The 15,808-nt window shown below is 40.3% G+C and overlaps 1 pseudogene; it reads left to right on the top strand.

Annotated features, from left to right (window-relative positions):
* Positions 1 to 4,677: 4,677 nt before the first annotated feature.
* On the top strand, positions 4,678 to 5,350 carry LOC136278866 (uncharacterized; annotated as a pseudogene).
* The last annotated feature ends 10,458 nt before the right edge of the window (positions 5,351 to 15,808 follow it).

Here is a 15,808-nt window from a genome sequence, read left to right as displayed (position 1 = left end):
TATTCCAATTATTAAGTCCCATCAGTAACAGCATATTGGGAAGGTCAGTGTGAACAAGTGAATTGAAACAACAAGTTTGCTAATCGTTGGATAGACATGTAGCGTTCTAGGTCTATTGCATTGTAGCCATTGCCAACAACAGAAAACAAAAAGACAAACTCTTCATACCTAACGAGGGCAGATTGTCTCAAGCTTAGTGCACATGTGTGGATTTTTGACATGCCCGAGTTTTTTTATTGCCAATTGCATGCAATTGATGGCACATCTTATTCACATTTTTTGGTTAAAGTATCGCGAGCATTACTGTAGGTTCACAATCAGGAGTCATACCAAATCAATCCTCAGTTTTTACCATAAGGAGAGTAATTTACTGCTGATTACAAAGTATACTGCAATTTAAAATGACTTCAAACAAGCTGAATGTAATCTCTTAACCATTCATCCGTATAAGTGATAAGACATCGAACTTCTTCTCACAATATCGCCCATGAATCACTCATTAACACAATGAGGGGGGGGGGGTGGAATACAAGAAATGATCATCAACTATGGAAGCTCTTGATCATTAAAACAAAATCATCTGTTTGTACCACAGGAAATATATAAAGAACAGTATTGAGAATCTACATGCTGGTTAGGAAGAAAGGATTCAACCCTCATAGTCCCTAGTATCGACCATCAATTATCCTCAATGTCCGCTATAACTTTCCCGGAATTTTAGCTCTTGTGGAATTCGGTGTTTTAATGGACCGATTCTCAATTATCTTGCTACTTGACAATGCACTGATATTACAATGAGAGCAACAACTTTAAGGTCATTCGTGGGACCGTTGAATGTTGTACGAGGAGAAAATTCAAGATTCTTCCAGTAAAAAGCTCGCATACCTGCGTCAGCTCAGTACGTACAGAATTCTTCGTCAGAATGGGAAGACATTTCCGCGGATTTATCGGGTTTCGGTAAATGTGCGGAGCCTGGGGAGACACACGATATTGCTAGTGTAATTTTCAGTAAAAAAGAACTGAGATCTACCAGAGATTTAAGGACAAAACTAGATATTTCAGGCTACTAACCTCTTGGAGCACGGCACTCTGTTCAAGATTCTGAAACGGGTCTCGACGGTGCGAACCTGTAACGGGCAGGCGAGGACAAAGCAGGAAACTCTGATTTGCATTACAAAATTTGATTGAAAAACTAATAGCACAGAAATCCTGTACAAAAGTCCTTTTACCAATCTGCTTCGTCATTCTTATCTCGCAGCAAGAGTACTGCATTTTACCAAAAAATTCAAACCAGATCTCGACAACTCGGTGATCTTCAAAAGGGAGACGTGGCAGAACAAAGCACGATGGGAAGGATTCGTGGGCTCAAGGTTATACAGACGGAAGTTTTCTCTCATTACCAGTCGCTGCTCAGGTTGCGGTGAAAATTACGCCGACAGGTAAAAGAGAAAGAATTAGCAATTCAAGATCTATGATCCTCTACCTCTTCCTTTCATATGACCCGGTGGAAACGTATGTGACCTTTTTGAATAGTCGTATGGGATAGAAATAACGTCTCCTGGAAAGGGACTGTAAACGCAAACTGAGAAAATTTTTCAATGCTAAAAAATTAGAAAGCATTCACTCGGAGTTTTCAGAAAGAAAACACAGGTATTCATATACATACCAAAGTATTTTTTTATTCAATCCGTGACATCGGTTACACGTATTGGAACGAGACCTTTTCCTTCTTTTATGTCTGAGATCCAAATCAGAAAAGAAACAAGGAAAGAAAGGAATGAAAAATAACTGGTCAATGAGTGTTGCAATTGGAAAAACGAAGTGCGTGTAGAAAATGCTGGGAAGGCCATTCATTTGTTTGCTTTGAAAGCACAAACACAGATTCACACGTCCTGAGTTAGACTTCTGTCTGGCCTTTCCGCCATACCTTGCTCTTAGTGTTTGACCATCATGGGCAATTCTCCCTTTCGCGACCTTCTAGTGTTCTTCTGGCAGGCTTATCTGTTTGAAGAAAACACCAAAAAAAAACCGGTTGCTCAATATCTTCATTAGTAACAACCTGAAAAATTTTTGCACGAGCGCAAAGATTCAGTTCAGGAGGTACTCAGGAAATTTTGGCAGGTTTTTATTTTTCCCCTTTACTGAAAAACGGCTTAGATTGCAATGATTAAAAGGACTTCCGTTTTAATAAAGCTTAGTTCTTGAGGATCTATGTCTCTGAAGAAAATTTTCAGTTGAGCGTCTAAAATAATCTGGTGATTTGCGTTGGTTTTGTTTCACTTCTGTCTATAAATTGACGTCTGGGTTTTTTAAAACTCGCGCCAATCTCTCAAACCAATGAGATGCAAGACAGGAACAACCAATCTCGAATCTTTCAGAATATCATTTTTTAGTCTTTGCTAGCCGTCAAAAGTAAGCGTAATCTCCTCTTTCCGGAAGGCGCATCGTGATCTAAACCGCTGTCGCCAAAGGGATTACAATTTTATAAAGTCATTACGCCGATGTCGAATTTAATTTAGGAGAGATATTTATTGAAGAATCAAGTTTTTTACGTCCAAAAAGGTCCACGTTGACAGGCTGGGCAGGTTTTTTTTGGATAAACAGATGGAAAGCGCTCTGGATCACTGTAAAACAACTTTCGCTAAAGGACGGGATCTGCACAAGATGACGCGAATTTGGGACATTTGCAGTTTTTGGTGTTCTGTTTACGGGATTTCAAGACCAGGTAAGGGCAATTTTTATTACAAGGCGTAAAATCAAACTGATCTTCCTTTCAATTTTTCAAGTGAAAATTGTTTTAATCAAAAACCAAAACGTTGCGAAGTGTCCTTTCGTTAATATTTAGGATGCTTTCACTTGGAGGAGGTTCTAAATTTCTCACTGAATTTCAAAGCGCGGCGAACAGGGGTTTGCTTTTGGCATTTCCTTCATTTTTGACTGAATGAACTCGTTTTAGAATGTCCTTTTTTTTTGGGGGGGGTTTTTTCTTTTTTTAAATAACGAAGCTGTACTCCTCGTTTCTTTCTTGAAGTCACCCTTCTCTCTAATAACAATTTCTCCGGATAATAATTAGAAACCCGTCAAGGTTTCCACCGGTAAACCAATTAACCGAAAAAAAAACCGCCTCTTCCCGCCCTAAAAAAGACCTCGCGATCGCTTGTAAGATCGAATGACCAAAAGTGGGCATCAATTTTGTGTTTAGCGCAATGGGAAAGGCGCCATAACGTTTCTGTGGAGGCCAATTATTTCATTCCAATAATTTCCATTGTCACAGAAGATGATCAAAAGATTAAAATAGCATCATTTCCATTCGTTAAGTTTTAATTAGTTCTTTTTTTCGACGGGCCTTGTGATCCGCTGCAAATATCCTGTAAAATTCAGCCGCCTTGGAAATAAGCGGGACACAAAGGCCAATGCCTGACTAGCGGTCTCCCTTATCAAAGCGGCTCTCTTCTTTTCAAAGAGCTACTATCTTTTCGCTTATCATGCACAACTCAGCTTGAATTTCATAAAGATTGCATTGGCTACTCTGTATACGACTGTCACATCCACTCAAAAGTGTTAATTAAAAGCGTAATTTCTTGTGTTTTACTTACATTAGACCGAGATAAAATTGAGCAATGACATTGATGAAAGACGGACATAAGGGTCTTTATCATTTTTGTTCACTATAAAAAACTCGCGTCTAAGATCTCTTATTAAGCTTTTCAAGCGTATCATGGGATCTACTCTTAAACACGACTATAATGAGAAAAAAAATCCGCCTTTTATGACTCGGTCGATCAATTAGCTCCTCCGAATAGCAAATCTTGACTTCAGCAATTAATTGTTTATCTTTTTACACAAGTCGACCTTCAATTAACTCCAATTCATAAACCCATTTAAGACAACAGATCAGTTTCTTTCTTCTTCTGATCCCTAAGTAAACACGAAAAAGGAAAAAATATGGTCTGCGCTTCGAGTGATACAGTAATCTCAGCGAATTTTTTTTTAATGTAGTTCTATCGCCACTGTGATAGTAATGGTGGATCAAGACCTTAAGCTAAGGGCGGGGAGGGGAGGGTGGTATTGTCTGCCGAACGGATTGCACGTTTCTCTATTTGCGGGGTGACAATAAGTGGGGAATATTCATAGCATTACGTCTTAACGAAAAAAAAAACGCAAAACACGCCTCTTACCCCGGCCCAGGTGGGTAAATAAATAGTGGCTGGTTCGTAGTGTCCAAAGTTTTACATTAACAACTCAACTCCAAAAGTCGACGCTGGCAACTTAAAATTGATCCTGAATAGAAAGATCATCTACGTAGTGAAATTTCGGTGGAAGTTTGCCTGTGTTATCAACTTCGTATGACATCGTGATTAAGGGTCGTGACGTTCAATCAGCTGTGTTCTGACACTTTGACGTTGATCCACCGACGTCTAACTTCAGTTTCGAGTTATCAGGGTAAATTTGAGCCAGGGGAAAGTTCAGAAATTAGTTCGAACGGACGTGGAGTTGAGTTATCTGAGTTCGAGTAAGCTGATAGTGAATGACTGCAATCATGGGAAGTCTAATCCCTGGCTTATGAACCGTTTTGTTGCCGAAAACCAGGTACAGATGTTATTCATTTCTGTACAAAGCTCATTCCACCAGGTGCCTTTTCATTGTCAAAGGACTGATCGGTTAAACATGCGAAAGGCGCAACAACCGAAGGGGGACTGTCCCGCACGCATATAATTCTTGCTTACACAGGTCGCAAGAATTATGGACTACCCTGTCATTGGCAGGTATGCTAGAGGTGATCAAAAACTGCTCCATGTTGGCAAGATTGCTGGTTAAACGGTAAACGGCTCGTGTGATAATTCATCCGGTTTGTGAACAGTTGCTCCATTGATTGCTGTTTTGGGGATTTGTTTTGTAATAACATGACAGTGCAGATCACGCTTAACTCGCTAGCACGCGTGATCACGCAACACCAGTTGCAGACTTCGCGAAACGCACGAACCTGTGAGCGAGACGGTAACGAATACTGGTTTGCAACAAACAAAGGCTAACACAAACCCCAATGTGTACATCCGGGATACCCGTGATGACAACAGAAAAAGCAGCGCATGCGGTCAAGGGTACACTCCGGGATACATATAATGATAGCTGTGTCGTCAACACAGCGCCAATCCACCTTGAATGACAAAGCTTCTACACCCTGGAGCTCGCAGAGAAGCCCGGTTTCCGTATCTAGAAGTTAAAATCACCACCAATGACTCGTCCCACGAAGTAATTAGCCGTCCCCAATCATTCCAAAGGACTTTGGAGTCAGCTACTTACTCAAGGGATAATGGTGGCTCCGGGAATTATTTACGAGAGATTTTAGACATTAAATGATAGGCTAAGCCTAAATAGGTGAAGTTCAAACTTTGCTTTATGCGGCAGACGAGACGGATAAAGATTAGATCGCCATAATGATTAAAAAATTAAGGGGTGGTTCTGTGCCGAATGTACAGGTTTTGAAAACTCAAAATGGGGGGCCGTTCGATTTGTTCGCAAGTAACAGACACGGAAAAAAAACTCAATAAAGAGTATCTCTCAGAGACTGACAGTGTCGCTATGGGAACCTAATATAGAGGTCTGAAAGAGAGAGATCACTTTCTATTCATTGTTTTAAAACTATCTTCGGGGAATCAAAAAGAAGAAGAAATAATACGGGGGGGGGGGGGGGAGGGGAAGAGAGAGAGAGATGAGAGAGAGATCTAGCGAGAGAGAGAGAGAGAGAGGAGACTAAGCACGATCCATTAAAGAAATGATGTTTAAAAATAGAAACTTTCGCAACAACTGTTTTCACATCTCAAACGGCCGCACAAAAATGCTTTAGAAGTTATAATCACAGTTGGTGCTTTTATGCGAATGGGGGAAAAACGGTACAGTGTAAAATTGTAGGCCGACAACTAAGTCTGTTTGATAAAGGAAAAGAGTATGCTAGAGGGGACTCGTGTACCTTTTCTATCTCTCTCCCCCCCCCCAATCATGAGGTATACAGATGTTTCGAGAAGGGTTTGCGGGAAAAAAAAAAGACAAAAGTAAACGCGACAATAGCGAAGGTAATCTGGGTATCCGGCAATCAATGCATTGTACTTATAAAGAATAAAGAAAGTAAGAAGAAACGAAGACGAAATAATAAAAAAATTCATCAAACCTCCGCGATGCCCCGTCATTATGGTGATGTTTCCTCAGATTTCCCTGAAATCCTAAAGTTTGGGGTATGCATGCACTTAACTTTTTTTCCAAACAAATTTTTCTCAGAACAACTGTATATAAAAAATGTATAAACATGAACACGCTTTTCAGATCCCAAAAGAGTAAAATGAATCTTCAACTTTCGCAAAGTTTCTTAAACGAGCTAAAAAATTCGCTATTACCGGTAGACACTAGTATTTTGCTTTGTAAACCTGGATGATAACGTTAGGCGTTGTCACGTTAAAATTTACCTAATCTTCCTCTCAGGTTCTGAAATAAATCCATGATGCCCCTACCTCCCTTATTGACAGTTAATTGGTGGTCAGTTTCCCATGCCATAGTTCACCTATTAGCGATGACTAAGTCCCCTTCCGTTCCTCCTGAGAATCATGGGATACCCACAAAGATCTTCCAACCCTCTTAGCCAAGAGGGATAAAAAAAAAAATTTACTTGTCCCTTTAAGACGTGGCGCTGTGTAGACAACAACACCTAAAACCGCAGTTCTCCATTGTTTTTTTTTTCCCGGGGTGATAATGATTGATTTTATAAACTGGGTTCAATTGATAATGCAATTCAGAAGATTTCATTGGGGGGGGCATAGCCATCATGGGTTATGAGCCATTAGACCATGCTCTACAAAACTGGTAAGTGTAAGAGGAATTTTTAACGAAATAAACGTTGGGATGATTTATCTATATTGTGATGGCCAAAAAATTAAATAAAATCAGTATTCCACTCGCTCGTAGTGAGAGATTGAATTATAAGCCAATCTCGGGCCCTACAGCCTGGTTGGCTCTCTGTCATCTCATATCCAACGCTTGAGTCCGTGGAATAATTTTTTAAGTTATCATGTGTTTGCAGGAAGAACTCTCAGCCTTACCGGAGCAACCGGGGGGACAATGTTTTGCATATTGCTGTCAAAAGAAGAAGAAAAAAAAGAGCATTCAACCTTTCAAAAGATCCCAGGTAAAGTAACGTTCAGTGGAGAGGCAAGAAAAAATCCTTTCAACTTTAACTGAAATAAAATCAGATCCATTGTTATTTTATGGTATATTGCCTCTGGTGTTTGATTAATTGGTAGCAAAACGAAACTGTATTGGTGCCACGCTTGCTGCAGTCCCATTCACGGCCCTTGGTTTGGTCTCGTCACGTAACGCGCATCTCCGTTGCGTGACGAGACCAAACGACGGCTAATTATAAAGTTAAACATAACTTGCTGATCTTTTCAAAACCTTTGCCAAAGAAGAATCAATCCTAAGGCAAAAAACAAGATGGTTCTATCAAATGTGCTGAGTCATCAAAACTAGCCCTTCCCAAAACAAACGCTCAAGTGATGATTTCGTGTTGGGCCTTTAAATGAACGTCGGCTGTGCGTGGTAAGTGAAGAACACAAAACAAACAAAACACGTTTCAAACTTTGGGAGGATCCGGATTTGGATTTGTGATTAAAGGATCACAGAGATCATGGTGCATGAAAGGGAACGGAGTTTTAGGGCCTGTTTTACATGGAGGTGGGGGGACCACAGGTAGGTGAGTTGTCAAATGTTCAACATTTCGGAATATTTAGCGTTGGTAAATCGCACCATATTTCGTTTCCCAAACTATTTCTGTATAAACGTATTAAGTCACCGGTTCCTCGCGAAAACCCCAAACAACCCGTAACAAAACGAGTGACACTTTCATGAATGAATACATATGTGTCCGAGAATTAACCTTACGTCTCTTTCGAGACGTGAGCTTGGGGACGCCTTCCGCTCAAAACTCCTAATTGCAAGCGCAATAACTTGAAGAAAACCTCACCCCAGCACCTTGGGGTTGTAAGATTGCATGTAAACGCGTTTTATTTTTCGAACCACGGTTAGGCGGGTTACCTCACGAGCACCACCCTAATTTAAGGACATGATTGGCATGATGAATACTCTGACACTCTGACGCTGCTGATTCATGCAAAGCATTTACCCTAATGATGTGATCTGATCAGTACCGATTCTTCAGTGGTGCGAGATACATATTCACAGTGCACCAGATCTGATTGGTGCGCAGCGACATATCACCTCGATACGCCAATCAATTCATCAATCAATTCAATGCATTTAACGTACGTCGGTAATAAAGCTTTAAAACAGAACTAGTTCACAAATACGCCACGAAAAAAATTAATAGAAAAAACGGAAAAAAAAATACAAGCCTTTGGAAGGTGTATAATTTAAGATACGTTAAAGATTAAAAACTAATTGATATTGAAATATAAAATTCAACAATGTTTCTGTCAAACTAAGTTTAAAAGTAACATAAAAATATGAAAATTATTAAAAACGGTAAAATTGATTAAGAACAGACCGGCACATCGCACTCAGAGTCCCATGAGATTTGATTCTTTTATGTTGTTTTTAAAAGCAGTGCATGTTTGAATCTTCCGAAACTCGTTCGGGTTATAGTGTGTCGATGCAGCGTATCTCCATGAGTTGAAGCCGAAACGAAAGTTGTTGATTTTACTTTGGAAGGTACAGTATTGTCGGTGGCTGCCCCTGAGGTTGTAAGTGGAAGCGCCTGTAATGCTGGGAGATCACGTAAAACTTCAGGTCCTGTATCGCTGGCTAATATCTTGAAAACAATGGACACTAATTTTCGCTAAGCGTTTGCTTGAATTGAGAGACCGATGTCGCCTACAAAGTATTCAGGAGACGAGGACTTATCCTTGAAAACAAAACGGAGCGCTCGTTTGATCCACATCTATAAACGGGCGACCCTAAAAGCTGGAACGGTGGAATGGCGGAATGGCGGAAAATGACCCCAAATCTAAAAAAATGGAACGGCGGAAAATGACCCCAAATCCTAAAACACGAAACGGCGGAAAATGACCCCCAAATTCCTAAAGCACGAAAAAGGCGGGGGGGAGAAAATGACCCAAAATCCTAAAACATGGAACGGCGGAAAATGATCCCCAATCCTAAAACACGAAAACGGCGGAAAATGACCCCAAATCCTAAAAGCACGAAAAAGGCGGAGGAAAATGACCCCAATCCTAAACATGGAACGGCGGAAAAATTACCTAAGATACTAAAACATGGAACGGCGGAAAAAGACTCCAAATCCTAAAACATGGAACGGATGTCACGGGCATGTTGCACAAATTTTGTACAAAGGACACCAAGCGCTTGGCTCATTTATCCACACGACGATAACGCGCGTGACGAAAATTACGTGTTATTAATTTTTTTTCTTTTACTGAGTGGGATTAGGCATGAGAAGATAGCTGACGTTTTCGCGTTGTACACCTTGTTAGGTACCTTTTGTTATGCAAAATTTGCCATGAGTTTTAGTCGCGGCATACAAAGTCGCACAGCATGTGAAAACCAACTCGACATACCACATTACTAGTAAACAATTGTAACTTTGATACGTTTCCTGGTCAACGTCTGTATTGATTTATTGAAACAATCCATATCTCAGTATGATTGTAAATGTGAGAACATAACAGGAACGTTTTCAGGCTTCTCAAAATATGACAACGTTCAGCCCCAGCTCCAAACTGAGACTAGCGTGAGAGCAAGCCCTCGTTACGAGCCCTTCAATACGAGCGTTTTTTTTCATCCACGAAATAAGTTTGGGACTTGGAGAACCACTAGGTGAAGAGAGGTTTGCAGGGTGTCACGCGCGGGGGAATTTCTCATGGCGTGAAAAAGACAAAAGAAAGTTAGATGAAGGAAGCCGTCGAGAAAAGTTTTTGAAAATTTTTATTGGAAACAATAATATCTCATATGCTTGTTCCTCAACAAATTGCAAATCGTCCACTCTATGGCGTTTAAATTGCCAGTAGGAAAGGGAAGTGTAATTCAGACAGATCTTTGGATTGTCATCATGGTTTACACATTATACCCGAAATCCGCAGAACGAATGGTGATGAAATAGCCTCTTTTTTGTTCAGAAAGTTAATTTCTTCCGCTGTTATGTAAGCCCGTAAATATCACAGCAGGATGGTAGGGTTTTGGACAATTGGTCGCGCAGAAATTCTTCAAAAAAAATTTTTTTTTTCTTGACGGGCTCCTTCTGCTAACTTTCTTTTGTCTCTTCACGCCATGAGAACTTCCCACGATCGTGTACACCCTGCAAACCTCTCTTCACCCTGGTGTTGCTCAAGGCCAAAACTTATTCGTGGATGTGAAAAAGACGCTCGTATTGAAGGGATCGTAACGAGGACTTGCTTCACGCTAGTCTAATTTGGAGGCTGGGGCTGAACGTTGTCATATTTTTAGAAAAGACTGAAAACGTTCCTGTGATGTTCTCGCATGTACAAGCTTATGAGATATTATGGTTTCAATTAATCAATCCAGACGTGAACCAGGAAAACGTATCAAAGTTACAATTGTTAATTGTAATGTGGTAGGGTCGAGTTGGTTTTCACATTGCTGTGCGACTTTTTATGCCGCGACTAAAACTCGTGGCCAAAGTTTGCATAACGAAGGGGGAACTAAACAGGTTTACAAACGCGATAAAACGCAGCTATCTTTCATGAAGAATGGTTGCATTATTATTTATACCACTCACGTAAAAGAAAAAAATAGGTCCGCAATGCGTACTTGTGTGGGATTTCATTGACAAATTGTTTGGAAGACGATTTTTGAGCGGAAGCAAACCTGTCGCTCACTGTGAGTCAACTGGTACTACAGGGGTGATATTAGGCCGGGAATCAAAAAGCGGAAATAGTAATTTTTGTGTGGGAATTATGTGAACAAATACCGATTCACAGGAGGGATCGGGGGTATTAACTTTTCCTTTTATCACGCAATATGCCTTTCCTTCTCTCCCTGGAAGCTTTTTGGCGTGGGTTTTTGAACGTTTGGTAATCGTCTTCAACAAATAAAGTTACCTCTTGGTGACTCCGGCTATTTATTTGTTTCTACGACAATACTGGAATACTTGGAGCCGTAAATATTTTCGTAATAGTCATTGAAAAAAAAATTGAAAAAATTTTTGCTACTACTTTTTACCTCGTGGATACACGATAGCGTAGAAACGAGTTCTTGGGGTCGCTCTGCGATATGCAAATTAGCGTGGACTCTTCGAATTTAGTCGTCAATAGTCGGCTTCGAAACTCGAGATCTATCCTTCCGAAGAAGTAAGGCCAAAGTCGTGGCGCTATTATGATTGCAGGATCGTCGTTGCGATATTGATTGTCTGTAAACGCCTGTTTCGACATTTACTATATTGAAATGGACTTCAAGTGTTTCAGATTAGTGCTATGATCAACTTAAAAAACCAAATTTGAAGCGTCTTCGAATCGTCCATGCGCTGAACATAAACGAGGACCAGCGAGAATCACGAAGAGTTTGTAGAGTGGACAGCGAAGCTGTTGGACACAGAAATTCCCACGGAAACATGTACACATGACATAAAAAAAATGGTAGTTTGCAGCATTATTTTATCAACTTTTTTTAACGGTCTCTCCGCCAATTTGGGTTCTTACGTTGTAATCGTTTCGTTGTGTTATTCTTCTATGCAAGCGTGACTGTTTTGATGGTAAGAATGAAAGATGATCGCTTTCCACAAGTCGTTGCCGAGCACGTGGACTATAATCTGGAAGGTGTTGTTTTGATCACTTGACAAATCTTTTTCGATGAAACTACAGGACGACTTCCTATTTCAAGGAATGTTTTTCCAATTAATTTCTGCTCGCATCGGTGTAAAACAGTCCAGGGATATGGGTGTTCGGGAAAACAAAAGGGAAATTCAAAACTACGCAGAAATTGCGAGTAATCGGGCTCTTGTACTACACCGCGGGTTTTTTGTGTTAAATGTTAACTTGCGTGTGTTTTCACTAAGTTACAAGCACTTTACGCACGTGGGAATGCTGCAATCACGAATTGTATATTACGTGAAAGTCACGCATGTGGTTGTTTGCTCACTTCACTAATATGTTTGTTTGCTTGTGGTTGGTTTTTTTGGTTATCCCGGAGTATTTCAGGAGGGGTTGCAGACTTTACTGTGGAATAATTGTTTAATGCAGGGTTGTCAATAAAGGTTGCAGTTAGAAATTAGCCAAGATGCTCAAGGAGCTAGCTGCCTGAAATTTCAGGGGGACTGTGTGTTATGTAGTTTATTTTTGTCTTTTGTAAATGGTTGTTAAAATGGACAACTCTTAGAAAAGATGACTTCAAACTTATTTTTAAAAAGGGACTGTTATGGTACCAAAGGAATAAGCAGCAGTTCCTTATTAATAGTTTTGCAAGTTTATCATTACAAATTCCTCTGAAAAAAAAGAGAAACAACATCTTGCATAACTATTTACTGCTTACTTTTGTTGCTCTCTTACCCCTTAAAAACAATGTACATCATGATAAAGTAATTTGTTATAGGACACGTTGAAATGAGGCCCAAACATATTTATGATCTGTGAAATATGTTTCTAAAACATTTGCTTTGTATATCAATGTTAGATATATTTGCATATATAGGATCAATTACGGTGTTGTTGTCAGTTGTATAAGTTGATTAGAACTGTTTGTAGTGGTTATCCATCAATAGTTAAAATTATACAAAGGATCTTTCTGTCTGTTTCAACAAGCCAAGTTATATTCAAAGTCTCTAGTACGATAGTGGTGTCTGGTGAAATGTTATTTAATACCCTCAGTTATTGCGTCATAAAGTTGTCTTACAGGCACGTTTGGGGAGTGATATATCCCTATGATGGTCCAATCCTCAAACCTTGCTAACTTAATTACTGTTATTTCAACACCATTTATATTGTGACAATAGGGGTATCCAGGTAAGTAGGGGATTTCCTGTACACAAGCTGTACCCACCATAAGACCTTGATCCATTGCTGGAATTAAGGTTATCAATACGGAAGAGACCAAAAAACCAGCAAGGTCATACATGTCATTACATCTTGAGACATTAAATCTTGCTTTCTGTGAAAATATTGGATATCAGCACTTAGATAAAATTAAGTCTTTACGTCTGATCGTCTATGTGTTTGTGAAGAGACCTTACATTAAGATAACACAGTTAAGAAAGGGAAAAATGTTAGGTCATGGAGAGGGAGAGATGCAAAGCTTAAGTTTTGCAGTTGTTCTTAATCTCTCCATAGGATTAACAGGCAATCTTGCTTTCACACAAATCAGAAATATATAGGCCTTCTATAGCAGTCACTCTACTGAGTAGCACATAATGTATGTGTGGAATAGGAGTTCTGGTACTAAAATCCACAACAATTCTACTGTCAGTATCAACCTTGTGACCTGTGAATTGTTTTTGATGCTGCGGAAACGCAGTGGAAATTGTTTTCTAACCCACTTGTGCTGTTCTGTTTCTACCTACCACAAAATGTGTAGTCACAGGGTTTACTGGGGTCCATGTGTGTTCAATTCATTGTACATACAAATGTCTTTTTTCATTCCTTGTTTTCGGACCTACATCTGAGTGGTTCAAAGGTACCCATACAATACCAGCATGGTTTGGTGTGTTGATGTAACTGAACTCAGTTTAACAACATTCCAGAACCATTTGTCATGCCATCTTCGGTTTCGTAACATTGGTGACAAGGTTGTGTCTTCACCCTCAGCAAGACAAAGGGTTGAGGCAACCTGTTTTGTTTTTCTTGGATCATGGGCTTACCAGTTGGAGCTAATAGTATAACCATGATGCTGATGAAAATAATCAACAGCTCTAGTGTTATAATACTTAAGCAATGCCTGATACAAAGATTTTGTTAAAAATTGCGATTGCGCAAACACCAGCCCCCCAATGAGAAGCAGTAGAAAGAAAGGGTTTCTTAGTTTTAATCTGATGTAAATGTGGTAAAAAAAATTCTTTTTGCTCTTTTATCGGGTGGATGGACATTTGACGGACATCGAAATCAGGTAATTCTTCAATATCAGTCTGATTCATGTGTTCTTCACCCTCAGCAAGAAAAAAGGTTGAGCTAATGTTTGTTTTTTATTGGATCATTGGGCTTACCAGTTGGAGCTAATAGTATAACCATGATATGGATGAAAATCATCACCAGCTCTAGTGTGATAATACTAAGCAACTGGCCTGATACAAAGCTTTTGTTAAATGCGATTTGCCAACACCAGCCCCCTCCACTGGAGGAAAGCAGTAGAAAGGGGTTTCTTAGGTTTTAATCTGATGTAAAATGTGTTAAAAAAAATTCTTTTTGCTCTTTATCGGGTGTCTGGACCATTTGACGACAATCGAAATCAGGTAATTCATTCAATATCAGTGGTTCATTATTCAGCGATGTTGATGAAATGTTGAGATCATCAGAGAGGTCATAGTTTTCACTAAAATCAGGATGTAAATCTTAATGAGATCCAATCCTTGAACGGAATTGGTCAATGGAGATCCCCATATTTACTTGTGTGCTTGAGCGAGCAACAACAATCCAACTAACTAGAAACTCAGTTTATTAAAATAGATAACACTCTTGACGTTCAAGGCAAACAATAGTTTCTTTCAGTTTGTGACACTTTGAGACACTCGTGAGACATTTTGAGATACTCGTGAGGACACTTTGAGACACCCTGAGCCTCTTTGAAGCGCAACGCGCACAAATACATTCAAGCCGACAAATGTTGGCTTGCGAGAGTACAATGATTCCTTTCAATCTGACACAACCCGCAACGAAGGTCCAAGCCGATAAATGTTGGCTTGTGAAAGCGTAAAAGCTCCTGTGCAACCTGCATGAAACACAAGTCGCGTTTCAGAGTGTTGACTACGTGAAAAAATCTTCTGTTATAGACACCTGAAGAAATAACGAAACAAACGCCTCAGATTATGAAAGAACACAAACCAGGTGTACAAACGGGGCGACCCTAAAAGCCGGAACGGTGGAATGGTGGAATGGTGGAATGGTGGAATGGTGGAATGGTGGAATGGTGGAATGGTGGAATGGTGGAATGGTGGAATGGTGGAATGGTGGAATGGTGGAAAGTAGGAATGGTGGAATGGTGGAATGGTGGAATGGTGGAATGGTGGAATGGTGGAATGGTGGAATGGTGGAATGGTGGAATGTGGGAATGGTGGAATGGTTGAATGGTGGAATGGTGGAATGGTGGAATGGTGGAATGGTGGAATGGTGGAATGGGGGAATGGTGGAATGGTGGAATGGTGGAATGGTGGAATGGTGGAATGGTGGAATGGTGGAATGGTGGAATGGTGGAATGGTGGAATGGTGGAATGGTGGAATGGCTGAATGGAGGAATGGAGGAATGGCGGAATGGTGGAATGGCGGAATGGCGGAATGGCGGAATGGCGGAATGGCGGAATGGCGGAAAATGGCCCCAAATCCTAAAACACGGAACGGTGGAAAATGACCCCAAATCCTAAAACACGGAACGGCGGAAAATGACCCCAAATCCTAAAACACGGAACGGCGGAAAATGACCCCAAATCCTAAAACACGGAACGGCGGAAAATGACCCCAAATCCTAAAACATGGAACGGCGAAAAATGACCTCAGATCCTAAAACATCCAACGGCGGAAAATGACCCCAATGAGATGCCATGAGATTTAGTCGCGGCATAAAAAGTCGCACAGCATGTGAAAACCAACTCGACATACCACATTACAATAAACAATTGTAACTTTGATAC

This window comes from Pocillopora verrucosa, unplaced genomic scaffold, assembly GCF_036669915.1.
Source record: "Pocillopora verrucosa isolate sample1 unplaced genomic scaffold, ASM3666991v2 scaffold_96, whole genome shotgun sequence".
Lineage (NCBI taxonomy): Eukaryota > Metazoa > Cnidaria > Anthozoa > Scleractinia > Pocilloporidae > Pocillopora > Pocillopora verrucosa.
The sequence above is the reverse complement of the archived record's forward strand: the minus strand, read 5'-3'. Positions and strand labels throughout refer to the sequence as shown.